The sequence below is a fragment of the Carettochelys insculpta genome, chromosome 25 (assembly GCF_033958435.1).
Source record: "Carettochelys insculpta isolate YL-2023 chromosome 25, ASM3395843v1, whole genome shotgun sequence".
Taxonomy (NCBI): Eukaryota; Metazoa; Chordata; order Testudines; family Carettochelyidae; genus Carettochelys; species Carettochelys insculpta.
The window spans coordinates 17,784,545-17,811,903 of record NC_134161.1 but is presented as its reverse complement, the minus strand read 5'-3'; the positions used below and the strand labels follow the sequence as shown (position 1 = coordinate 17,811,903).

The 27,359-nt window shown below is 46.6% G+C and overlaps 1 long non-coding RNA gene across 5 annotated transcripts; it reads right to left on the bottom strand.

The window, feature by feature from the left end:
• Positions 1 to 2,644: 2,644 nt before the first annotated feature.
• LOC142001662 (uncharacterized) lies at positions 2,645 to 26,419 on the bottom strand. Of its 5 annotated transcripts, XR_012642551.1 has the most exons (12): positions 26,277 to 26,419; positions 25,094 to 25,172; positions 20,454 to 20,571; positions 19,460 to 19,583; positions 15,869 to 15,913; positions 15,265 to 15,343; positions 15,115 to 15,167; positions 14,394 to 14,514; positions 6,885 to 7,013; positions 6,663 to 6,805; positions 4,094 to 4,166; positions 2,645 to 2,816 (listed from the first exon to the last, which is right to left on the bottom strand). It is a non-coding gene; the product is annotated as an uncharacterized LOC142001662 (long non-coding RNA). The 5 variants fall into 5 exon arrangements; XR_012642550.1 differs by lacking the exon at positions 4,094 to 4,166 and having other exon boundaries at positions 6,663 to 6,817; XR_012642547.1 differs by lacking the exon at positions 4,094 to 4,166.
• Between the last annotated feature and the right edge of the window lie 940 nt (positions 26,420 to 27,359).

Sequence of the window (27,359 nt, the reverse complement as noted above, 5' to 3'; positions counted from 1 at the left end):
TCCCACCAACTAATGAGTATTTCACTGCAGCAACCAATGATTGCTGGGCATCACTTTTTCCCTACCTGTTTGATATACTGTACTACACACTCATGCTTATGCCATTGTAACTGTGTACCCTCCAAACATCACATGGGGGACTAGGTCTAACAACCCTAATGCTAACTGGGTTCATCACCCTAACACTCCCCTTACCTTTAGCATAAGGAGTCAGCCCTGTGACAGCTGTTTGCCTCACCCACCCTGCCCCAGCCAGCTGTACATTGCTACAGCCACACCCCTACCAACCCCTATTTACAGGATGCATTATTAAACCTCTGTAGTATGATGATGGACAGCCTTTGGTGGAGAAAGAACAGGTTAGTAGCTACCTAAAAAAGCTAAATGTACATAAATCAATGGGCCTGGACCTAATCCAGGTAAGGGTTCCAAGGCAGTTGGCATATGTTGTTAAGCCCTTGACCATTATCTTTGAACAGTTGTGGAGATTGAGAGAGATCCCAGATGACTGGAAAAAGGCAAATGTAGCACCCATCTTTAAAAAGGGGGGAAATGATCCACTGAACTATAGGCTGGTCAGTCTTACATCAGTCCCTGGAGAAATCATGAGGGGCTGCTCAACAAAGTCATTTTGAGGCACTTGGAGGAGGGGAGAGTGATCAGGAATAGTCAGCATGGATTCTTGAAGGGCAAGTCCTGCCTAACCCCTCTGATTAGTTTCTATGCTGAGAACTGGCTCTGTTAATAGGGAGGGGGGAAAGGAAAAAGAAAAAAAAAAAGACCACTGGATGCAATTTATCTGGGGTTTAGCAAAGCATTTGATATGGTCTCCCACAATATTCTTGTTGTCAAGTTAAAGGAATGGGGATTGGATAAATGGACAGTAAGATGGATAGAAAGCTGGCTAGACAGTTTGTCCAGAGAGTAGTGATCAACAGCTCAATGTAGGGGGGTAGTTGCTTTCTAGTGGAGTGCTCAAGGTTTGGTTCTGGGTCCTGTTCAACATATTTATCAATGACCTGGATGAGGGATTGGATTGCACCCTCAGCAAGTTTACAGATGACACTAAGCTAGGGGGAGAAGTAGATATGCTGGAGGGTAGGGACAGAGTCCCTACTGACTTAGACAAATTGGAACACTGGGTGCAAGAAAGCTGATGAGGTTCAATAAGGGCAAGTGCAGAGTCCTACACTTGGGCCAGAAGGATCCCACGCATTGGTACAGGCTGGGATCTGACTGGCTTGATAATAGTTTTGCAGAAAAGGATCTGGGAGTTGTAGTGGACAAGAAGCCAGACATGACTCAGTGTGCTGTTGTAGCCAAGAAAGCTAATGGCATATTAGGTTGCAGCAAGAGGAGCATTGACAGTAGATCCTCAGAAGCAATTATTCCTCTTTATATGGCTTTGGTAAGGGTGCACCTGGAGTACTGTGTCCAATTGTGGGCCCCCAGTTATAGGAAGGATGCGGATACACTGGAGAGGGTCCAGTAGAGGGATGACGAAAATAATTAGGGGGCTAGAGCATACAACTTACAAAGAAAGGTTGGGGGAATTAGGACTGCTTAGGCTGAAGAGAAGACTTGGGGGACTTGACAGCCTTCAACTTACTGAAGGAAGGCTGTTCAGTGACCATGGATGGCAGAACATGGAACAGTGGTCTCAAGTTATGGTTAGAAAGGTGCAGGTTGAACATTAGGAGAAACTTTCAGTAGGAGGGTGGTGAAGCATTGGAATGGCCTCCCCAGGAAAGTACTAGTCTCCATTCCTGGAAGCATTTAAGTCTCACCACAGCAAAGCTCTGGTGGGCTGATCTGATGGGTTTGGTCCTGCTTCAGACAAGGGGCTAGACTCAAGGGATTTCTTAGGTCTCTTCCACCTCTATTGTTCTAAGATTGTTTGACCTCCACATCTTCCTGGTGCCACTCCCACATTTCCTGTATGCCTCATCTAAACTATATACTGTGCTAGCTCATGTAGTACCACACCACTCCTGCAATCAGTGTACATAACAAAAACATTTCCCCACTCCTGCCCCCAGCCTCCCTCCCCCACCTAAGGTACACCCTGCAAGACTCAGCCATTATGTCTGTCACTCACCCTAAGATACTGACACCAAAAATCTTCCCTTGACCCCTGCACTTAGCAAGGCTTTTCAACACCCCAACTCTTATCTAAGACTTTGCTATACCTATTCCCCACCACCACTCTGTCTGTGTGTGTGTGCACGCACCCCCCTCCCCCAATTCCTTTCTGGCCCAAATTCTACACTAGGGCAACTGATTCATGTTCAGTATGCATCAAGCCAAAACCCTCCCCTGGCTGCTGATGCATTGTCACCTCCAAACAGCTTCATGGTCACAAACACCCCACTTGATCATTCCAAGCTATCACTCAATCCTTTCCTTCAAGCTTGGATTTGTGGCCATGTCTACCACCCTTAAAGCTCACCCAAATAATTCCCCTACACAGCTGGGCACCCCATTAGCTTCCCCTCTCCCTGAGAGCTATATTTCACTCAAAGCCTTCCCCTAAGTAGTTGTATGGCACTGCACAGTATATTTATGCATAGGATACAGAGTGTGGAGTCAAAGCCCTGCACTCCACCTTCAGTCACATGATATAGGACTCCCCGTGAGCTAGTAGAGCAGAATGTTTATTAGAGGACAGGGAAGCCACATTACATACATCAAGCACCTTATCACAGAAGCTGAACAGAGAAGTTTATAGCAGCTCATACTCTTTCAAAGCACTCCTCAGCTCCACTGTCAAGCAGAATGTCTACTCTGGTCAGATCTCCTGGCTGATTCCTCTGCACCTGTAGAAAAAAGTTCAGCCTGATATCACTGCAATAAGCTCTGATTTCCTCTCCCATTTATAATTAGCCCCACAGGACAGGCAGAGGCTAAGTCTATGATGTGTTATGGAAATGCTCACCAGCCACCACAACAGGGCTAGGTCTGACTCTAGGATCCTGCAAATACCACATTAAGGGCCCAATCCAAAACACAGGTTTTATGTACAGAAGTACAGTAAGCTGGGTGCCTCCAGGGAGGGAGCCTGCCTTGCAGAAACCATTAACAATTATACCCCCAGTCTATAACACTGCCCATGCTCCTGCCCAGAGTCCAATCCCCTAATTTGAGTAGGAGTCCGCACTCTTAATTGCATGGATCCAGGTGCAGGGAAGATGATCTTGCTGTAGATGCCCCATCACCTAGCAATTGTTATCTAAACTCCTTGCATTCTTCTCTCATTGCTGTCTTTTCAGCCTCCTTTTCGGCTCATCAAGAACCAGTTTCTACTGGTTTGGCAGCCACCTCATTATTCTGCTCACGTCAGCCTGAGCTGAGCCTAAGGCTTCAACAAATTTAGTGACTAGTGTTAAGCTAGAAGAACAAGATTTCTTGTAACATTTCATAAAGCATGTATACTTCTTAAAGCATGTATACCAGTGATTCCACATAACAGTCCCCCCTTTGGATTTTGTAGGCATCCCTGCCTACCTATACTCTACTTTGCATAAGCATTTTGCAATAACTTTGCATGGAGTGTGTTAACATTTTGCTTAAGCTCTGACACATGAAGCCATACAACATAAAATATCATTAAAACAATAAGCACAGGGAGAAGAGTTTTAACTATCAGGCTGAATAAACTACTTAACCAAGGTGATAAACCCCAACCCAAAAATAAGTCCTGAAACCAGTCACCATTAGGGACTGTGTAGGCTGTCTGCTCCAGCCTGGGCATGGGCCTCAGCCTGTACCACCTCCTTACAGAACTCATTACTACTATCATTGATATACACACACACACACACACTCCTCCCTGGGAAGCCAAAAGATAGTCTAGAGCCAACCTATTTTGCAGGGAGTAGGTTCAGTTGTTGCACTTCCTTGTTCAGTGCCTCTATAGCTGTTCCTAAATCCCTAACAGACTCCTCCAATTCCAAAGTCACTTTTTCTAACACCATCTGTAGCCTGATGGTATACCAGCCTATACATGCCATAGCTGACCATGTTAGGATGTTCTACCCTGGGGGTAATCCCACTCCTATGAGTTTCCCTTCTGAGGGGGGATTTTTTGCATTACCATCTAGCACTGCGAGGCTTTGGAGAGTTTCTTCTTGAGTTTCAGTGGGAGCGTCCTGTGTGTTTGATTTTCCCTATAGATAGGAAAGAGATCACACAGAGGTGGGGAACTGTGAGCCATGTAACTACCACCAGTCCAATTGGTTGGAAACACCTTGTAGGCTGACCACACAAAGTAGTGGCCTTGTAGGGCCCAATAAGGACTATTCCTTAGGAGCATGCCCTCTTTCCAAATAAATTGTACGGTCCCAAAGGGGCTTCCCATCCTGCTACTTGGCTGCATGTAGAGGAATTTCTGACAGTTCCATTCAAGTTACAGTCCCCATAGGGGCCACTACAAATCCACCCCTGTCCTGACACCACTGAGGCATTGACCAGATGACAGGCCCCATTCATTTGGCTCCCAAACACAGATGGGTTATTTGTAATAACCTCCCCAAAAGGGAATGAACATCCACCCCCACATTGGCAGCCCCCATCTGATGTCTTAGTCCAATACCCCTCAGCCCACTGAGTAATACAAGAACTCCTCCCTACAGGACATGCATACAGATTGGACTGAGTCCAGGTAAAACAAAACACTCCTTCAGTTCACACTGCCACTGAATATTCCCAATCCTGATATGTAGCTCAGGGTAAGGATTTCTTATCCCAAAAAGGGGACTCTGCTGAGTCTATTTCCCAAGCTCCCTGTAGCTGCTAATTCGATCAGTGTCAGGGGACCATAATGAGGTGTATCCCTGCCTTAGGAGACAGTGGAGTAGGGGCACACACCCAGCAGTTGGTCTGATCAGTTAAACTGGCTACATGATGTGCAAGCCAAACAAAGTTATACTCTCAATATGCATAACTTGGAATTAACAGCAATCCAAATAACGATAACAGTAAAACCATTGCTGAGGCTCTTAGGAACAAGGGTCCCCTATACATGGATGGGCCCCAACTAGGTGATGGTTTACCAGTTACTTGAGTCCACCAGTAAAGTATTACAAGAATAATACTAATTATTCCACACAGGGTCAGTGCCACTCCAAACCCAGTTCAGCCAAGGTCAGACATGGAAGAGATGACTTTTCCACTGTATTCGCTTCTGGAGTTGACCCAAGCACATCAGCAGGAGAGTCAGGAGGTTGCTCTCTCAATGCACTCTGTTTTCTCTGTCACAGGTGGGGTGGCAAGGCGCTTTACCTGGGTATGGTGAAACCAAATCTTTTTCCCAGCTACCTTAACAGCAAAGTAAGAAGTTACCACCACCACATAAGGACCCTCCCACTTCAGCTCAAGCTTAGTTTTCCATCAATGTACCTTCATCATTATCCTGTCTCCTGGCTAAATATCATGCACTCCTATCTCCATGGGAACGGTTTGACCCCATCTAGCTTGGTTCCATGTACTTTTGAAGCGCCTTTGCATCACCAGAACATACTGGGTTAATTGCTCATCTCCATCCACAAGGCTGGTCCTGGCTGGGATATAAGTCCCTGGAATGGCTAACTGGCACCCAAACAGCACTTCTGCAAGAGACCCCCCACTGGTTGTCTACAGGTTATGCAAGCCTCCCACAGAACCAATTTCAGAGCCTGTGGCCACCTCAGACCTGTATAGGAGCAGACCCATGCTATCCTACTTAAGGGTTCTGTTCATCCTTTCCATGTGTCCCATGGAGTGGTAGGGAGTATGCAGCTCCCTGTGAATCCCTAACACTTGGTACAATTTTTCCAGAATCCCTCAACAAAAATGTGAGGCCCTATCTGAATCTATTACCTCTGGTACTCTGTATCTAGGGATAATGTCCTTTACCAAAGCTTTAATGACTGCAGCAGTATCAGCCTTTGGGGTTGGAAAGGCTTCCACCCATCCACTAAGTTGATCCACAATCACTAAAAGGTGCTTGTATTCTTCTGCTGGTGGCATATCTGCCTGGTCAATCTGTAGCCACTGGAAAAGGAAATATGCCCATGGACAGCCCCCCTATCTGAGTTTTTGGGCAAGTATCAGCAAGCTTCTGGCAGGTGGGGCAAGCTGTGACAACCCATTTTACTGCAGCGTAAACTCCCACTGCTGCCCAAGTCTGTAAGATATGAGCTGCTATAGTTGTGCTGCCTCCATGACTCTGATCATGGTACCATCTGCAAGGCAAGATGGGTTTTCCCTGCAGGGTCCAGATTCTGTTATTGTCCTCCACAGCTTCCCACTTCCTCCAATCCACTATTTCTTTATCTGGTACATCTGCATACAGCTTAGCTGGATCTGTTACCTCTGGCCAATTCATAGGAGGGATGGCAGCAACTCCTAGGTACACTTGTCAGGTGGCTGCTTTTGCTGCTCGGTTTGCAAATGTATTCCCTTTGGCTATGTCAGAGGCTTTTTGTATGGGCTGGGCAGTAGATGACAGCTATCTCCTGTGGAAGTTGTATAGCTTTCCACAATTCCTGTACTTCTGGTTCATTGACTATAGCCTTTCTGCTGAAAGGAGAAAACCTCTCTCTCCACAACATTCCTGTTGCATGACAAATTCCAAAAGCATACTTACAATCTGTGTAAATATTCACCCGCAATCCACTGCTTACCTCTGCTGCCTGGGTTAATGCAATCAGTTCAGCACCCTGGGCACTCATTGATGGGGGTAGAGGCTTTGCCTCAATCACCTTATTCAGATCTGTGACTGCGTATCCTGATCGATGTTGTTCCTCCAGATAATATGAAAACCCATCTGTAAAGAATACTAAATCTGGATTTTCAAGGGCCTCATCCCAGAGATCCTCACAGGGTCTGCTAGAACTGACAATTACCTGCTCGCAGGAGTGGTGTGGTTCCCCATCCTCTGGTAGTGGCAGCAAGGTTGCAGGGTTCAGGACAGTACATCTCTTCAGGGTCACATTGTCTGCTTGCAGTATAGTTAACTCGTATCTGTGCGCCCTCTGTGGTGACAAAGCTTGAGTAGCATATTGTTTTAACAGTTCTACTTCATGAGGTATACACGCCATTAGGGGCACCCAAGTACTATAGGTCTGGTCTTTTCTAGCATCGCTGTGGTGGCTGCCACAGCTCTGATGCACCCTAGCATCCCATTACCTGCATCCAATTGTACACAATAGTAAGCAACAGGTCTGCAGTGGGGCCCCAGAGTTTGAGTTAGCACTCCACTAGCAACACCTTTATTTTCATGAACGAACAACTCAAAAGGTTTGCTATAGTCTGGAAAGCCTAGAGCTGGAGTGGATGCTAGAGCTGTTTTAACCTTGGTGAAAACTGTCTCTTGTTCAGGGCCCCACGCTATAGGTTCAATTTCCTCTTTCCAAATGGCCTCTATCAAGGGTTTGGTTAGTTCTCCTAAGACTGGAATCCAGGGCCTGCAATACCCTACTGCTCCTAGAAACCCCCTAAGCTGTCTCTTGGTTAGTGGCCAGGGTATCTGAAGAATGGCTTTAACCTGGTCCAGATCTACCAACTGCATACCCTCCTTTAAAATAAACCCTAAGTATTTTACCTCTGGCTGACAGCTGGAGTTTGGATGGAGACATGCGATGCCCTTTCTCTGCTAAGGCTTTACATAAAGAGACAATCTTTTAAACATTCTTCACAATTTGTACCTGCTACCAACAAGTCATCCACATACTGTAACAGTCAACCCCCTGGGAGTTCAATATCTTCCAAATCATTTTTGAGAATCCTTGAGAAAATAGTAGGGGACCCAGCAAACCCCTGTGGCAATCTAGTCCATGTTAGTTGCTGTCCCTTCCAAGTGAAAGCAAAAAGATGGACTTTCTTCTGCCACTGGGATACTACAAAAGCAGCTGTAAGATCAATTACAGTGAAACATTTTGCCCAATACGGAATCTGCAACAATACGGTTGCTGGATCAGGTACCAGCGGGTGGGGGACAACAACATGCTGATTTCTAGCCCTTAAATCCTGGACGAACTGGTATTCCGGATCTCCATCAGCATCTAAATGATTTTTTGACCAGCAAAACAGCAGTATTAAAAGGTGACTCAAACTTGTAATATCCCCAACTTTAAATAGTGATCAATTTGCTTCTGAATGCTTTTCTCTGCCTCCTTTGGCATCAGATACTGTTTAACTGCAGGGGAGGACCCTCTTTAGTTTTTACAACTACTGGCTCCACCAATTTCAACAGCCCTATGTCCATCCCCGAAGAACTCTAGTGACTGTGGGACTGTTTCCAAGCCCTTTGGTATTTTAGATGATCCTGCTCCTATCTCCTTGCCCTCAGCTAGGACTTGGGAGCTTAAAAATGACCAATTTTATTGCACCTGGCTGCAAAATAGATCTGAGTATCAAGGGCTTGAAGAAGATCCCTTCCCAGGAGGCAAGAAGGTGATTGTGGAGAAATCACAAAGCAGCCCCACAACCCCTTTCCCCCTATGGTTAAGAAAAGGGGTTTAGTGAGAGCCATTTCCTCTTTCCCAATTACCCCACACACTGTCAGTCTAAAGACCTTCCTCCTTTTGGTTCAAAATTTAGGAGAGTGTAGCCCTGGTATCTACCAAAAAGGGAACTTCACACCCATTGATTTTACCCATAATTTGGGCTTGTAGATTTAGATCTAGACACCCTGAAACTAGCCCAGTTGCTTCCAAAACCCCTGACTTCTCCTGTTCTGGTCATTGCCAGCTTGTTGCTCCCCAAGTTTCCACATTCCACTCCTGATTCCATTGCTGTCCACCCACTCTTCCTGGTTCAGCTCCCTGGGGTGATACTGCACATTCCCTTTTCCAGTGCCCCCTTTCTCCACAATAATTGTAACAATCATTTGGACCTGGACCTCGATTTCTGGTTCCTGATTTCCACCTACCCCCTCTTCCTCGGTTCTGGTTTCTCCCTTGTCCCATTCCTTCCTGGATAGCTGCTGCTCACACTTACTTCCTCCTCCTCCTGCCGCCTTTTACTTTTGGGTCTCTGTTCTTCCGAGCTTTAGACAAACACAGCAAGACGAACTATTTCTTCCATCATTTTCCCTGGCCAATCTGGAACATGCTTAGAGAAGTACTACTTTATGTCCAGGGCTGACCAATCTACACATGTAGAGACCATCAAGGGTCTATGTGCCTCTGGGTCAATACCGCCCCCATATACCCTAACCTGCTTAAATAGTTGGGCAAGGAAAGCGGAGGGGTGCTCATCTGGCCCTTGCAGACTTTCCTGCACCTTAGACCAGTTAGCAGTCTGTTGGCCTGCCATCCTTATGGCTTCCTCTATGCCTTGCCTAGCCCGGTGTAAAGTCCAATAGTCCACCTCATTATTGTGGACCCATCCCAGATCAGCTGCTGGCCACGGGGTGCGGGCGTCCCCACCAGCCACCTGTTCTGCCCAGCAGTGGTTGGCATTTAAAATTGCATACCGTTCATCTGGGGTAAGCAAAGTCTCCAGAAGTAGCTGCACATCTACCCAAGTAGGGTCATATGTCCTGACTATTCCCCTAATCTGTAAAACCTTTTCTGGGTCTGAGTCTGGGGAGCTGCTGGCCCCAAGTAATCAAATCCTGGGGTCTCCAGGGTTTATGAACTTTACTAGTATAAACCACACATGCTCCCCCATCCCCCTCCCTCACTGACACCAGGGCCACAGTCAGAGGGGCCTGATAGACAGTAGGAGAAGAGGTGAAAGAGGAGATATAGCTAGAGGGGGTGCATAGGGTGGAGCAGATTCCACAAGTGCAGGTGCAGAAGTAGAGCTCTGTAAGGCCTTTAAAGAAGTTTTTCTAGGCTTCTCTTTCTGCCTAACAAATGCCCAATTATCCCACACATACCCATAATCCATTTGCTTTGGGAACCTGCTTTCCAATTGTGTGCAAAAAAATTAATTCTGGTAAATCAAAGGTACCTTGACCTGGCCATCCTTCTGCTGGGTTACCCCCCCTGAGTTAGAAGTGGCCAGTCTTCCTGACATAAACTGCACAAGCCACCTCTTCCACAGCCTATTGGTACCAACAATTTTCTTCCTGGTTTCCAGCACTTTGGCCAAGGGTGTCCTTCTCTATGCCAGAAGAATTACCCCTCCTGTATTTACCTCAGGTTGTGCCCTACGCTGATCAGGCTGCACAACTTCCCCAAGTGCACTTCAAACAGTACCATAATTTAGAATTGAGAATGCAGGATTTTAAGACTCACCCTTCGGTGCCTCCTGTTGCCAAAGATCAGAGGTGAACTCACCTGTTGGCGCCAAGTGGACATTTGGAGACGAGAGGCTCCGATGATGGTTGCCTAGAGTCCCATCTGGGGTGCCAGATTTATGGAAATGCTCACCAGCCACCACAACAGGGCTAGGTCTGACTCTAGGATCCTCCAAATACTACATTAAGGGCCTGATCCAAAATACAGGTTTATTGATGGACAGAAGTACAGCTCGAGCTGGGTGCCTCCAGGGAGGGACCCTGCCTTGCAGAAACTATTAATTATACCCCCACAGTTTAACACTGCCCATGCCCCTGCCCAGAGGGCAATCCCTTGATTTGAGTAGGGGTCTTCACTCTCCCTAATTGGATAGATCCAGGTGCAGGGAAGATGATCTTCAAGCAATTGTTATCCAAACCTCCTTGCATTCCTCTCATTGCTGTTTTGTCAAACTCATTTTCTGCTCATCAAGAACCAGTTTCTACTGGTTTTGCAGCCACCTCCCTATTATTCTGCTCATGTCAGCCTGACCTGGGCTTAACGCTTCAAATTTAGTGACTAGTGCTAAGCTAGGAGAACAAAATTTCTTATAACATTTCTTAAAGCATGTATACCAGTGATTCCCCATAACATGATGGCAGAGCTCTTTCATCCCCTTCCTTCCTACTAGATCTCTAGAAATATAGGCCTATAATGTAGGCCAGGACAAGAGGAAGAAGAGTGTGTTGGCCAACACAATGGAGAGGAAAAAACAGGAGCAAGACAGAAACATGGAAACACAGCAAGGAACTCAGTACCTATTGTCATCCTCCTGGATTCAGTTATCTGCTGAGGATAACACTTCACTTCTGCCTAAAGAAATAAGCTGCCACTGAAAATGGGAACCTTGTCTCCCTCAAACCCACTGCTCCTAGCAAGGAACCTACATTTACATAGTTGCCCTAGCTGTGGAGGCATCCTTATGTGGAACCAGGTGGGCCATGAGGACAGCTTGTGCCAAACCAGACACTTCTTGGGTGACAACAGCAGCTGTTCTACTCCCAGCTGGGCAGCTCTTGCTTAACATTAACATGCACAGGGTTGCTGATCTCACTTGCTTTCCCTCACATGGCATGAGTACATTGATGGTTGACTTGTGTGGCATTCCTAGGGAAAACAAGGAAAAACTCAACCAGTTAAGATATCAGGCAGTGTCCTGTAACAGCCTCCTCTTGTTCCTAACATGGCAGGACTACACCACCCCCTCCTGTTACCACTGTAGCACTACAGCTAGAAAGACAATCATTGTATGTACATCAAAAATAGTCACTATACACAAGAGATTTCCTTCCCCAGGCTCAACCTCACAGGACCTGGTGCCCAGTCAGGATGCTCATAGTATGAGCTAACTTACATTAGAGCACATATCAGGAATTTAGAAAGTGACCGCTTACTCACAAGCAGCTATGCAAAAGGCATGAAGCGGAGAACTGTTCAACATCTCCTTAGATGGATGTCTAGGTGCTCAGATGCAGTTCAACCTCCACCCCTTCCCAGGGCTCCTAGCTGGTTCCCCTGCTAGGAGGTTCCCCCTCCCCTGCCCCAAAGTTCTGCTAGTTTGAAGTCTTGCTTTCATCCCTCACTCCCTCCCATCTATATTAGATCCAGTCCATGAACAGAGACCTCAACATGGTTGAGCAGAGAAATATGGAGGAACAGAAGCACCATACTACCCAGATTCCTCCTGAGCTAGCCATTTGCTGAGGAGGACAGTCCACTTTGCCAACAGAAGCAAGCGGCACCAGGAAATGGCAAACTCAAATGCTCCTGATAGTTGGGAGCTGCTACATACCAGTCCAGCCTGAGGGAACTGGGTATTCCAACCTGAGACAGATGGGCTGTGAAGAAACTCCCTTTCAAACCAGACACTTAGTGACACTGGTAGCTGCTCTGCTCCCAGCTGAAGAGCTTTCCTAGTATCAGTGACTTACCTGTTCATGCTCTCATTCTTTCCATCACATGATGGGATTAAACTGTTTACTTCTTGTCCCTTCCTATTAAATCCACAACATGGTGGGTGGGGGTGAGGGGGAAAATGAGAGTTTACCATGGGAGTCCACAGCATCCCATAACCTTGTCTTCCTCACATCTAACACACTGTGGGCCTTGCCCCTCCCATTATTGCCATAGGCCTACAGCTACAAAATGGGCCTGCTGCACCGATATCCCAGAACAGTCACTCTGCATGGCAAACGACAACTGTCCCTTCTATGGTCTCATTATTTTAAGGCCTCATGCCCTTCAGGAAATTGACAGCTGAAGAAAAGCCTATAACCTGATCACTTACTCACACTCCATTATGCAGAAAGCAAAGAGATCCACCTTCTTACAGGAATTAGGTGCTCTCCCACTTCTACATGGCTCTGAGGCCTTGTCTGTAGGGATTCTGCCCATGGGCTATAGAAGGACATGGCAAAAGGAGAGTGTGTTGGCCAAACACCAGAGGACAAAGAAAAGGAGAGAAACACAGGAGGATGGGAAGCAACTTGCTGCCAAAACTTGTGCTCCTAGATCCATCCAGCTGCTGACGACACCACACAACTCCTACCCAAAGCAATGAGCAGCCCCTCTTACTGGTGAAATTGTCCCCCTTGTAATCTATGCTTAAACCCCATCTCTAACATTGTCCCTCCCTTGAGCCAAGTGGGCCATGAGGAGAGCCCTCTGCAAACGTGACACTTTGTTCAGCTCCCAGCTGGACAGCTCTAGTTTCATGTTGATAATGCTCACAAACTTGCTGCTGTTGCCATTTCCACCATGTGATGGTTGTAGACTGAGTTACCTTTTCCTTGCTACTAAACCTAGCAAAAAAAGGGGAACACTGAACCAGTTGGAATTTTAACCAGCCATCTCCCAACCTCTTCTGATGTATTACACACCTCAGGGTTCTACCTATCCCTCCCCTTATGGCTATTGGGCTACAACTATCAAGGAGTTTGTTGCACCACCATCCAAAATATTCACTTTGCATTGCAGACTAGGCCTTCCCCACACTTAGCACCACCAGGACTCATGTCCAAATAGGAAGCTCACAGCCTGTGAAAAAAGATGCAGTACATACAAAATTGAAAAAATGGATGGCTTACAGTCAGCCACTTATGTGGAAAGCAAGAAGTTAAGAACTGTTCATATCCCCTTTGAAGGATGTCCAAGTTGCTTGAGCTCCATGTCTGTCAGCTTCTCCTCTGGTCAGGGTGCCTGGGATGTTTCTGCTATGAGTGCCCCAGAAAAAGCTCAGTATGAGCCATCTTTAAGCTAAGCTCCATTGCTGTGTGAATTTGTATTTTCAACCCTCACTCACATGCTGTCCCACTCAATGGGCAGCAACTAAGCTAGTGTGAGTACTTTGCTTTTGCACACTGTCCCACACTATTGGTCCCTTCCTACTTCCAAGACCTTGTCCATGGGGACACACACCTACAATGCCTTCATGTGTCCTGGGGACAGATATGGCCCAAAACAGAAGCCAGGAAAAAGATGGTGTTGCCCAACATGACAGCAAGCAACTCCCCATCTGGGAATCACTTTAAATCCAATTTCTCCCCTGAGGAGGGCATTCCACTTGTGCCATAGAAGTGACTGGTCTGAAAAGTGACCTTACCTCCCTCATAACTACTGCAGCTGGTCAGAAACTCTGCTTATAAACTGCCAGACCTAGTTAACGGGGCATCCCTACCCTGGAGTAGCACAGGCCATGTGCAGAGCCTTGGCCAAAACACACTTGCCAGTGACCATAGTGTATGATCTGCTCCCATTTGCATAATTCTTCCCTGGCATCAGTGGTGCTCCCAGGCTTGCTGCTGTCCCTCTTTCCATGGCAAGAGGAGAGCAGACCAACAGTTTGCCTCCCTTGTGCTGAATTATGTTCCAGGTAGTGAGCTGTAACAAAAGCAAGCATCTGATTTGGCAACAAGGAGCCTCACATCTGCCTTACCTCCCAGCACCACTGTAGGGCTACAGCTAGCAAAAAGTCTGTTGTGCACCTACATCCAAAATAGTCATGCTGTATAATACACTTCGTCCCTTCTCAGCCTTAATTCCCACAGGGTCCCACACAGTGAAGCTCAGCCTGTGAAGAAACCTACACCAAGTGCAGATGAGAAATTGTAAGAACTGACTGCTTACTCTGGACAGTTCTGCAGGAGACAAAGCTGAGTACTGGTCATGTCTCCTCAGAAGGATGTCCAGGCTGTTCAAATCCACTTTGGCCAACATCTCCTCTGGCCAGCACTCCTGGACTACTCCTCTGCAAGTGCAGCAAAAAAGCCAAGCATGAGCTACCATTACATTAATCCCTACTGGTGTGCAAAGTATTTACTTCATCCCTGCCTCCCTCTATCTACATCAGCATCACTCCATGACAAGAGAAAGTCTACACCAGCCCAACTCCATTCTTGTGGCCAATGCTCACGATTTAAAATCTACCTCCCATAGCTCCAGAGACCTAGTCTGTGATGAGGCAAAGCCAGCATGCCTGCCTGGGTCCTGATGCAGAAGAGAGCCTGAGGACAAACCAGTGTATTGGCCAACTGCTAAAGGAGAAAAGGGGAGGAGGGGAAACATGGGAACAAGGCAAGTGATATCCTTCTGGAGCAAACTATCTCCTGCTCAGAGAAATAAGCAGTCCCACATAATGGGGAGCTGGTCTCCCTTATAAACCACTGTTGGTAGTCAGAAACCTCTACTTACAAGCCCAGGCCTTACTTATGAGATCTCTATCTGGAGCCAGGTAGGCTGTGAGCAGAGCCCTAGTCAAAGGGCTACTTCTCAGCAATTGCAGCAGATGATCCATTCCCAACCTGCACAGCTCCTCCCTGGCATCAGCGCTCAGACTTTCTGCTCTCACCTCATTGCGCTGCCTGGAGCTGGAGCACATGGTTTATTCCTCTTCTCTTGGTACTAAACCCAGCAAGAGGGAAGAAAAAAAAACACCTGTCTGTTGGCACGGTCAAGTGAGCTGCTCTTCTTGCACATCCCAGACTCAAGCTTCACCCACCTCAGCCTTCTCGCAATGATGTCTAGACTGCTCCACTTCTGCCAGTTTCTCCTCTGGATGGGGCTCCTGCGTGACCACTCTGAAAACAGTAGAATCTCAACATGAGCTATCATGGCACTTGAAATTGTACTTCCCTCCTGGCCTCCTCCTCCCATCCATGTTGGGCTGACTCACTGAGCAGAGAATGAGTAAAAACGACAGACCTCTCGCCTCCCTTATCTCCCATGATTTAGATTTCTTCCTATGTTCCCAGGGCTCTTGAAGCCTTACCTGTAGGGATGTACACCTAGAATGCCTGCCTGTGTTCTGTAGGAGATGGCACAAACCGTGGCAGACAGTGACAGAAATAGCGTTGTCCTGACAGACCAGAGGAGGAGACCAACATAGGAAGGCAAGCAAATCACCACCTGGAAGAATCCCCTACTTCCACTCATGTCCTCAGAAGGACCCTCCACTGGTGCCCAGAGAAATAAGCAGTTAATGAAAGTGCTGACAGTGTTTTGGGCTGATGTACACTGAACATGGTTCAGTTGCTCTGCTATTGAACTAGGGCCAGTAGAAGTTACACAAATTGGATTTCACAAAAAAGACGACTGACACTTACCTTTTAGTGCTTGTTTATGAAGGACAGCAAACACATGACAGTTTCCTAAGCACACAAATCAAAGACACATTATGTTTACAATCTTGGAGACGGGGTCAGAGTATCAGAAAGGCAGCCACATTAATCTATCTTCAGGAAGAAGTCCTGTAACACCTTAGTCCTGTAAGAGAGACTAAGTGATATTTTGGAGCATAAGCTTTTCTGGGCAGAGACCTGCTTGGTCAGATTCTAACGAAATGAGTCTGCCTATGAAAGCTTATGCTCCAAAAATCTGTTGGTCTGTAAGACACCACAGGACTTCTTGTTCTGGGTTAAAGCAGTAGCTTCCCACCCTGCATGTTTTAGGCAAGCTGCTTATTTTCTGTAGTTTAGAGTACTTGTTTCTCTTCATATCCTGGAAGAGTGGAGTGTCTTGGAATCACCCGAAGACCTGACTGGGGCAAAGAGGCAGGGGCAAAATCTCCACTACTAGTGGATTAACTGTCTCTTCTCCTGTTGTCAATTTAGTGGGTCTAGCAAAGAGCCCCTAAATTGACTGCTGCACACTTATCAACCCTGGTACTGCACCAGAACAAAGGCTGAGTTAAGTTGATGGGACTCTTTTGCAGTCCTTCCCCTGTATGTAAGTTTCCATTTGGTCTTACACTGCATCTCACCAACCAGCTTCCATCCCTAGTGATGGGCTCAGGGCTGCTGCTCCTATTTTGGGAGCTGACAGCTCAGCCATTATACTAGTCAGAATACTGGATAGTGCTTCATATGCAGGCTCAACAGGATCTCCAGTGACACTGTAGTTTAGTCCTTCCCTTAGCATCTCTATACATGCACGATGAGCAGCATGAAATTATGGAGGAAAAGACAATCCCAGACAAGGATCCGACCCATGATTGCAATGAGGCACTTTCAAAGATAATTTTACAGCAGCTAACACATTCAAAGCACTCCAGTTCCACTGGGAAGCAGAATGTCTACTCTGGTCAGGGCTCCTGGACAATTCCTCTCCAAGTGTAGAAAGAGTTCAGCCTTACACACCACTACACTAAGCTCCAGGAGGTGTAGAATCTCTTTACTTCATCTCAGATTCCCTCTCCCATTTATAATTGGCTCAGCCTCTGCTCATCATGTGAGGTCAATGATGGTAGAGCTACACTATCACACGCCCTCTGCCACAAAATATGTTCCTTTCTACTTCCCTTCTGGATCCTGAGACTTGGCCTGTGGGGACACACCTAGAATGTCTGCTGTATCCCCTAGAAGCAGAGATACAAAGTAGGCAAGGACAAAGACTGCTGGCCAACACAAACAGGACAGAGAAACATGGAAGCATGGCAAGCAACCCACTATCTGCCGAGGCTAACATTTCACTTCTGCCCAAAAGAAATAAACTGGCACTGAAAATGAGAACCTTTTCTCAAAACTACTGCTCCTACATTTACAATGTCTCCCTAGCTATGGCAGCAATGTTACATGGAGCTAGGTGGGCCATGAGGAGAGCCTGTGCCCAAGAACACTTCACATGAGTGACAGCAGCCCCACTCCCAGCTAGGCAGCTCTTGCAGAACATTGATATGTGCAGGGTTGCCAAGCTCACTTGCTTCCTGTCACATGGCCACAGTAGACTGATGGTTGATTTCTTTTCCATTGGAACTTCACCCAGAACAAGGGGAAGGCAATAACTTAGCATCTCAGTCAGCAGTATCACCTAACAACTTCTTGTTCCTAACACTGCAGGACCAAGCCACCCCCTCTCACTACCACTGTAGTGGTACAATTAGAAATATGCCCATTGCACAGACATCCAAGTTTGTCACTACACAGAGGATTAGTTCCTTCCCCAAGCATGAACTTCACAGGGCCCTTCCCCACCCTCCACTCAGAATGCTCATGTACTGTCAAACACTTACACTATGGTACAGATAAGGAATTTAGAAAGTGCCTTACTCACAAGAAGGTATGCTTAAGGCAGAAGACTAAAAAGGACTATTAAACATCTCATTAGAAGGATGTCTAACTGCTCAGGTGCACTTTTCCACCTTCACCCTTCAAGACTCCTGGGTGATTCTCCTGCAGGGGGCAGGGGAGAGAAGACAACCATCATTACCCTAAGCTTCAATGGTGTCTGAAATCTTGCTGTCATTTCTCACTCCTCCCATCTAGAACTCATATCTGTTCCATGAACAGAATCCAAGATGACACTTGGACATTCTACTTCTGCCCAGAGAAATAAGCAGCACCAGGAAATGGTGATCTTGTCCCTCTCAACCACTCCTGATAGTTAGGAAGCTCCACTTACAAGCCCAAATCTGAGATAAGTGGATATTACAACCTGAGATAGGTGGCCATGACCCCTTTCCAAATCAGATACTTAATCTGCGAGACCGGTGGCTGCCCTGCTCCGAGCTGACCATCTTTCCTTTTATCAGTAAGATTTTACTTGTTCATGCTCTTTCCATCACACAATGGGATTAAACTGTTGACTTCTTGTGCCTGCCTATACAGCCACAAGGTGTTGTGTGGGGGCAAAGGGGACTGACACATGAGCATTAGAGTCAGCAATATCCCAAAGCCTTGCCTTCTCACATCTAACACTGCAAGCCATGTCCCTCCCATTACTGCTGTCCACCTAGAACTACAAGGGGGCCTGCTATGCCTATATCCCAAACAGTCACTTTGCATAGCAAACAGCTAACCCTTCACCAGCCTGAATACCATAAGCCCTCATGTCCCTTCAGGAAACTGACAGCCTTTCAAGAAACCTATAGTGAGTATAGATATGAGTAAGTGGTCAGCTTTTAGAATTCCCCAAGTCAGTTATGCAAAAGGCAAAAAGCTCAACCCTCCTACAAGGATTATGTGCCTTCCCACTTCTGGATGGCACCCGAGACCTTGCCTGTAGTGATGCTGCCCATGTCTTATAGAAGGAGATGGCACAAGTAGAGGCAAGAAGAGAGATTGTGTTGGCCAACACAGTAGAGGACAGAGTGAAGGAGAGAAACATAGCATGGCAAGCAGCTCACCACCTGAAGTTGTGCTCCTAGATCCATCTAGTTGCTGAGGACCACACACACACACACACACACTCCTACCCAAAGTAGTGAGTAGCCCCTGCAAATGGTGACCTTGTCTCCTTTGTAATCTTTGCTTAAGCATCTCTCTAACATGGTGTTCATCCCTTGAGCCAAGTGGGCCATGAGGAAAGCCCTCTGCAAACCCAACACATCTCAGCTGGGCAGCTCTAGTTTCACATCAATAATATTTAAACTTGCTGCTCTCCCTCTTTCCACCATGTGATGGTTGTAGAAGCAGTTAATTTTTCGTTACTACTAACCCATCAAAAGGGGAACCAACCAATTACCTTCATAACCTCTGGCATTTAACACTTCAGAGTTCCACCAATCTCTCCAGTTACTGCTATTGGGCTACAACTAGAAAGGAGCTTGTTGCATCTCCATCTAAAGTAATCACTTAGCATTGCAGACTATGGCTGCTTCCCCACACTCAACATTACTGGGACTCACAGCCAATCAGTAAGCTCACAGCCGGTGAGGAAATATGCAGCAGATACAGATGAATTTAAAAAGGATTGCTTACACAGCCACTTATGAGGAATGCAGAAAGGTAAGCATTGTTCACGTCCCCTTTGAAGGATGGCCAAGCTGCTTGAGCCCCACTTTTGTCAGCTTATGATCTGGCCAGGACACCTGGGATGTTTCTGCTGCAAAAGCAAGAGATCCTGTATGAGCCATTGTTACACTGTCAATTTGTTTTCAGCTCTCCCTTCACTCATCTACTCAGGCCTACTCAATGCCCAGAGATGGAACCAAAAATTTGAGTGCTCTTCTTTCATCCTCCATCCCATGCTATTGAGTCCCTTCCTACTTCCAAGATCTGAGACCTTGTTCATGGGGGATCCACTTACAATACTTGCACATGTTGTGGGGACAGACATGTCAAAGACAGAAGCAAGTAAAAACGACACCCCTCCTGGAGTCACTTTGGATCCAATCTCCTGCAGATTATACTCTATGTGTGCTCAGAAATTACCAGTCTGAAACTGGTGACCTTGTCTACCTCAATCACTGCAAGTAGTTGGAACCTCTGCTTATAAACCACCAGCCATAGCCATCATGACATCCCTACCCTGGGGTAGCACAGGCTGTGAGCAGAGCTGTAGCCAAAAACCAGACATTTCAGTGACAATGGCGTATGATCTCCTCCCACCTGCACAATTCTTCCCAGGCATCAGCAGCACTCCCAGGATGACTGTTCTCCCTCATTCCATGGGAAGAGCAGAGCAGACCAGTTGGCCTTCCTTGTGCTGTATTAGTTCAATTACTGAGAGGTACACACAAAAAGCAGCTGAGTTGGCAACATCATGCAACTTCACATCTGCCCTCACTCCCATCATCACTGTAGGACTACAGCTACAAAGAAGTCTGTGTGCACCTACTTCCAAAATAGTCATGCTGTGTATCATTGTCCCTTCCCCAGCCTTAATTCCACAGGGTCCCAAACCTGCTGAAGCAGCTCATAGCCTATGGAGAAACCTATAAGGACAGATGAAAAGTCACAAGACCTGACTTACTGACAATTGTGCAGGAGACAAAGCAGAGTGCTGTTCATGACTCCTCTGAAGGACATTCAGGCTGGTCCAGTCCACTTTGGCCAAAATCTCCTCCAGCCAGCACTCTTGGACTACTCCTCTGCAAGTGCAGCAGAAAAAGCCAAGTGTGACCCATTGTTAAATTAATCTGTGTGTGCACAAAAATCTTGACTTCATCCCTACCTCCAGTTTCAATGATGAGTCAAAAAGTCCAAACTCCATTCTTGCCCTTAATGCTCACACCATTTACATATCCCACTTGGCCATAGCTCCAGAGACCTAGTCTGTGGTGAGGCAAAGCTAGCATGCCTGCCTGGGTCCTGAGCCTGCCAAACACAAGTGTTGCCAACATACTATAGGAGAGGGACAGAGCAAGGCAAGCAACTCATCCCTCTCCAGAGGGCAACACTATGCTCCTGCTCAGGAGAATTAAGCAGCCCCAGATAATGAGGTGCTCATCTCCCTCGTAACCACTGCTGCTAGTCAAAAAAACACCTGCTTACAAGCCCAGGCCTCGCTAATGTGATCTGCCTGGAGCCAGGTGGGCTGCAAGCAGAGACTCAGCCAACAGTATACTTCAGTGACTGCAGCAGATGATCTACTCCACCTGCACCACTCCTTGACATTAACACTCAGAGGCTTGCTGCTCACTCCTTCCATCACCTGGAGTGGGAGGGGAATGGATGGTTTACTCTTCTTCACTCAGTACTAAACCCAGCAAAAAGAAAAGAAAACGAGCACATCAGTTGTCACTGTCAAGTGAGCTTTCTTTCAAGAAGGCTGAGGTTCTGCATGTGAAAGGACATCCAGGAGCTGCAGACAGCGGGGATGCTAGTGGAAGTGGAGCAGTCTGGATGGACACCTCTACAAATGCAGCATCAACTATTGCTACACTTGAAATCTTGCTTTCCTCCTGGCCTCCTCCTCCCCCACCATCCATATTGGACTAAGTCCACAATGACGAGCTCTGTCCCCTCACATGATTTACATCCCTTATGTTCCCAGGGCTCGGAAGTCTTGCCTGTGGGAGTGCACACCTTGAATACCTGTGTTTTGTAGGAGACAGCAAAGACAGTGGCAAGGACAGTGAGAATGTGTGTTGCCAAGATGCGAGAGCAGAGGAAAAAGCCACCCCCCTCCCCCCCAGGCAAGCAAGTCACCACCTAGAGGCATCCCCTAGATCCATCTGCCTGCTGAAGAGGCCCTTCCAGGTGTGCCCACAGAAATAAGCAGTCCCTGAAAAAATGGTGACTGTTTCCTTCATAGCCACTGTGGCTTGTTCAGAAGCTCTGCTTACAGCCTCAGCCTTAGATAAGTGTCCCAAGCTGAAGCAAGGGGAGCCACAAGCAGAGCTATCTCCAAACCAGATCTCAGCCATAGCTGTGGCTGCCCCACTCCCAGCTAGATCTCTTGCCTGTCATTGAAAATTCTCATGGCAGGACTAGATTGAGGATTTTTCCCCTTGGGATTCAACCCTGTAGAACTGGAAATAAACTAGTCAACATCTTAACCGGCAAGGTTACATTACCTCTGCTAGCATCTAACGCACAGCACAGCTGTGCCATCAGCTATCCTTTTCCAGCACTGCTACAGGACTACAACTAGAAAGGAACTCATTGCCCATATGTGCAAAATAGTCACTCTGCACAGCAGACTAATTTTACCTTCCCCAACTCAATTCCATAGAGCCTGTGAAATGGTGACTACATGAGGAATTTTAACTCTTATGCACCCACAATTGTGGAGGAAGATACTGTCATCAAAAGACTTCCCTCCCCACCCTGCACCTAGCAATGTTTTTCCCATACCTAAACACCTCCTGCAGACATTGTGCATTACCTCAACCCTTATCTGACATACTGCTATACCATTTCCCTACCACCCAATCACTGTGTGCACATTCACCCAAACTCTTGCCCACTGAGCTTACTGATCACTGTCCCTTGAATCTTTCTGGTTCTAGTTCTATAGCAGGACAACTGAACCACATTTCAGTTCATCACCCCAGAACCCTTCCTTAGCTGCCTATGTAAGGTCACTCCCCACCAACCACTTCAGTGGTCATAAACAACCCTCAGTCCCTTCCTTCAAGCTAGATTTGTGGCCCTGGCTAACCCTAAGTGCACAGAACAGACTTGCCAGCACAGAAGCCAGAAGCAGTCAGTGTAGTCCACACAGGGTCACAAGGGCCAGAACAGGCTCTCCAAGCCAGGGCCCTGCCCTCCTTCCTCCCTCCCCAGTCAGCCTAGAAAGCCAGGTGACAAGGCCATGGAGAACCCTTGCCTGTGAGTGAGAAGTAGGCACACCCAAATGCCCATCTCCAACTGTGCATTGATGCCATGGAATTACTACAGGACAATAGCAAACAGGTAAAACAAGTGAAGTAAAATCCCAGAGTGCTACTTTGGCACATGACAGCACTGAAAGCCTCCCGAGTGCTAGCTTTGCAACACAGTATTCACCCTGCATTACCCCAACCCTTGCCTCAATGGGCTATATACACATGTCCCTGCCTGTCCCCAGACTAGGGCAGGCAATGCACAGGCCTTCTCAGCCCCAGCTAGAGCTTTTTGGGCAAGTGGGGGAAGCCCAAGCAGCCTCAGGCCAAGGGCAGGGGGGGAGGTAGGGGAAGACTCAGCTAGGAAGTCAGACACTCAAGTGCAGTTTCCTTTGGCAAAGTATACCCAAAAACAGTAACATCCAAGATGACAACCTCTACACTGCAAGATACATTTGCACACTACTTCCATGTGGAAGACACATGGGTTCTCCCCTCCCCCACCAGTAGAGGTTGTACAAATTGGGTTGAACAAAAAAAGAAAAATCAAGCTCAAGACCTACCTTTTAGAGCTGTGTTTATGAAGCACATAAAAAAATCAAATACTAAGCCAACAGACAAAGATACACATTAATGGTCACAATCTTGACAAGACTGGGCCAAAGTAGAAACTTCTTGCCCTACATTTTGTATTAAGGCAAGGCACTTGTTTTCTGTAGCTTAAAGTACTTATTTCTCTTCATATCTTAAAATAGTGTTCTGTAATGACCTGACTGGGGTAAGAGGCAAGGGCAAAATCTCCACTACTGGTGGATCAACACTGCAGCTATTAATTCTCCTGGTTTCAATTTAGTGGGTCTAGCAAAGAGCCCCTAAATTGACTGCTGAACACATGCTCATCAACCCTGGTATTCCACCAGAACAGAGGTGGAGGTAAGTTGATGGGACTCTTTACAGTCCCCACCCTGCCCCTGCAACCCCATACTTACGTTTCCATATCATTACTCGGCTTCCATCCCTAGTGATGGGCTCATGGCAGCCACTCCTATTTTGGAGACTGAAACAGCTCAGCCATTACACTAGTCAGTATTCTTCCCTCAGAGGACCAGAGTATTGGACTGTTTTACATCCAGGCTCAACATGATCCAGTGACTTAAGTCTGCTAAGGGAAGGACCATGAACTGCAGAGCATCTCTATAGATGCAGAGTGACCAGCATGAAGTTATGAGGAGGAAAAGAATCCTAGACAAGGACCCATCCCATATTCACAACAAGGCATCTTATCAGAGATAGTGGTTAGAGATTGGTGGAGCAGTATGACCTGGTGTGAAAAAGCACTCCTCAGTTCCACTGTCAAGCAGAATGTCTTATCTGGTTAGGACTCCTGGAAGATTGCTCTGCAAGCTCAGAAAAATTTCAGCCTGATGCATCACTACACTAAGCTCCTCAAGATATGCAGTATCTTGACTTGATGTCCAATTCCCTCTCCCATTTAGAATCAGCCCAACACAATGAACACAGGCTGAGTTGCAGCCAGAGTTTGACTCGCCTACCCGCCACAATTTGGTTATTGCTACACTAGGCCCAAACTTCGAAATGTTCATTTCAAATCTTAATGAAGCATTGAAATAGATTTTCAGTGCCTCATTAGCATGCCGGCAGCTGTGGCACTTCAAAATTGATGTGGCTCGTTCAGACAGGGCTCCTTTTCAAAAGGACCCCGCCTACTTTGAAGTCCCCTTATTCCTATGATAGCACATAATAGGATAGGAATAAGGGGACTTCAAAGTAGGCGGGGTCCTTTTGAAAAGGAGCCCCATCTGAACGAGCCACCTAAATTTTGAAGTGCCACAGTTGCCCACATGCTAATGAGGCACTGAATATTTATTTCAATGCTTCATTAGTAAGCTTCAAAATGGCCATTTTGAAGTTTGGGGCTAGTGTAGACACAGCCTTTTCTTCTTCCTAGATCCAGAGACCTTGTCCATGGGGATGCAGCCCTTACATGTCCACTGTATTCCCTACAATCAGGCATACAAGGTAAGTGAAAGAGCATGTTCACCAACATGTTGAAAGAGAACCATGAGAGCACAGCAAGCAACTCACTACCTGAAGTCATCCTCCTGGATTCAGCTATCTGCCCAAAGAAATAAGTCACCACTGAAAACAGGAGCCTTGTCTCCCTCAAAACCACAGCTCCCAACAATGAACCCACATTTACAGAATCTCCCTAGCTGCTCAGGCAGCCTTATATGGAACTAGATGGGCCATGAAGAGACACACAAATAGACACATCTCAATGAGAATGGCAGCTGCCACACTCAGCTGGGCAGCTCTGACTTACCATTGATAAAGTGTGCAGGGTCACTGAGCTCACTTGCTTCCCCTCACAGGACAGGAGGGGATGGATGGTTAACTTTCCCCTGGAATTGCACACAGAACAAGAGGGGGAAAAAATAGCCTCTCAGTCAGTGTTGCTTAACTTCTGGTTCCTAAGAGACATAAGACTATGCCACGCCCCCACCCCCATTACCACTGTAGCAGTACAATTAGGAAGCAGCCCATTGCACTGACATCCACATTAGTCACTCTGCACAGAAGATTTTAGTGGTTTCCCCAAGCTCAACTTCACAGGGCCCTTTCCCCAAGTCAGCATGCTCAGATACGGAGACAGAAAACCACCTTACTGTTTGCATCCCAATGGGCACTCTTCTGGCATCTAACACACCTTGGCATTCCACCCACCTGTCCTGTTACTGCTCTTAGACTACAACTAGCAAAGAGCTTGTTGCACCTCCATCCAAAGTAATTGCTTTGCATTGCAGACTATGGCCCCTTCCCCACTCAGCATCCCTGGCACTCCTGTCCAGACAGGAAGCTGACAGCCTTCTAAGAAATAGGCAGCAAATACAAATGAATTCAAAAAGCCAATTGCTTACACTAAGCTGCTTTATGAAAGGCAAAAAGCTAAGGATTTTTCATGCCCCTTTTGGAGGGGCTGCTTGACTGTACTGGGGTTTACAAATCACTGCAGTGATTTGTGCACTGACCACAACACAAACTACACAGCATTTTGCAGCAATGAAAAAATGCCAAGTCACTCAATTACATGAATACAACCCATTAGTGTTCTCTACATTTGAGAAAATATTGTAGCTAGTAGTTCATGGTTTAAACCCTATTCTAAACAAACAATTTGTTTATGTGAAGTAAGTGACATATGTACTACTTAAATATCCAGAAAGAGTATTGATGTTCCCACCATGTCAGTTTTGATGTCTTCCATGATATAAATGCCAGTGCCATAATACACTCTAACCATCAATATGAGAGGCCACTTTACATCAGAGCTACCAATACATAAATGCCACATTCAAAAAAAGATGCACTGCACACTTCTCCAGCAGCAAAGACATTCAAATCACACAGGCCTTCAGATCACAGGCCAAAGTAACTTGCTATAAAAAAATTGGGAACAAGTCACAAAATTAACCTCAATAGAAGATGGCAGCTCCCAACACACATACCTGACATTCCCAGTGATAGGCACCTGGTGAAATCCATTTCCCATCTTCAGCATGCAGCAAGTAACCCAATATCCTGATCAATAATACTTAACTCCACTGCCTCCCAATGATTAAGATACATTCAACTCTTCTACAGCAATGCAGACCAGAGTCACTTCCCCTATAAAGGGAGAACAAGTGCCACATATTTAACCCCCATAGGACACAAGGAAAACATGGCAGCTCCCAACACACAAGGCTTCCAGTGACAGGGACCCAGTGAAATCCATTTCCCCCATCCACAGCTCCTGGTCAATAACTATACTTAACTGGCACGCATGATTGCAATACTTCAGCTTCCAAAATACACAGAAGATGCATTCAAGTCTTCTCCAGCAACAGACCTTCATATCACAGACCAGAGGAACTTCCTGTAAAAATGGGAGGCAAGAGTCACATTTAACCCCCACATAACAAAAGAGTCCATGGCAACTCCTAATACACAAAGTTCCCAGGGACAGTCACCTAGTGAAATCCATTTTGCATCTGCAGCATGCAACAAGTAACTATACTTAACTGGCATATGACAGCAACTCCACAGCTTCCAAATGATTAAGGTGCATTCAACTCTTCTACAGCAATGCAGGCCTTCAGATTGCAGACCAGAGTGACCTCATACAAAAAAAGGGGGAACAAAAGTCATTTAAGCCTCACAGAGCACAAGGAAAACATGGCAGCTTTCAACACACAGACCTTAAGTTCCCAGTGATGGCATGCACCCAGTGAAAGCAGTTTCTCATCTTCAGCATGGAACACATCCACATCTGACCAGTAACTGGCATGCCTGACAGCATCTCCACATTTTCAAGACACTTAACATGCATTCAACTCCTTTCCTGAACTACAAGCCTTCAGATCACAGACCAGAATAACCTCCTATTAAAAGGAAGCCAGAGTCACAAAAATTAACCCCCATATAAGACATGATAGGGGAGACCAAAACCACAGCTTCTAAACACATACCCAGAGTTCCCAGTGACATGCACCCAGTGGAATCCACTTCCCACACAACACAAAGCTCCGGATCAGTAACTATACATAACT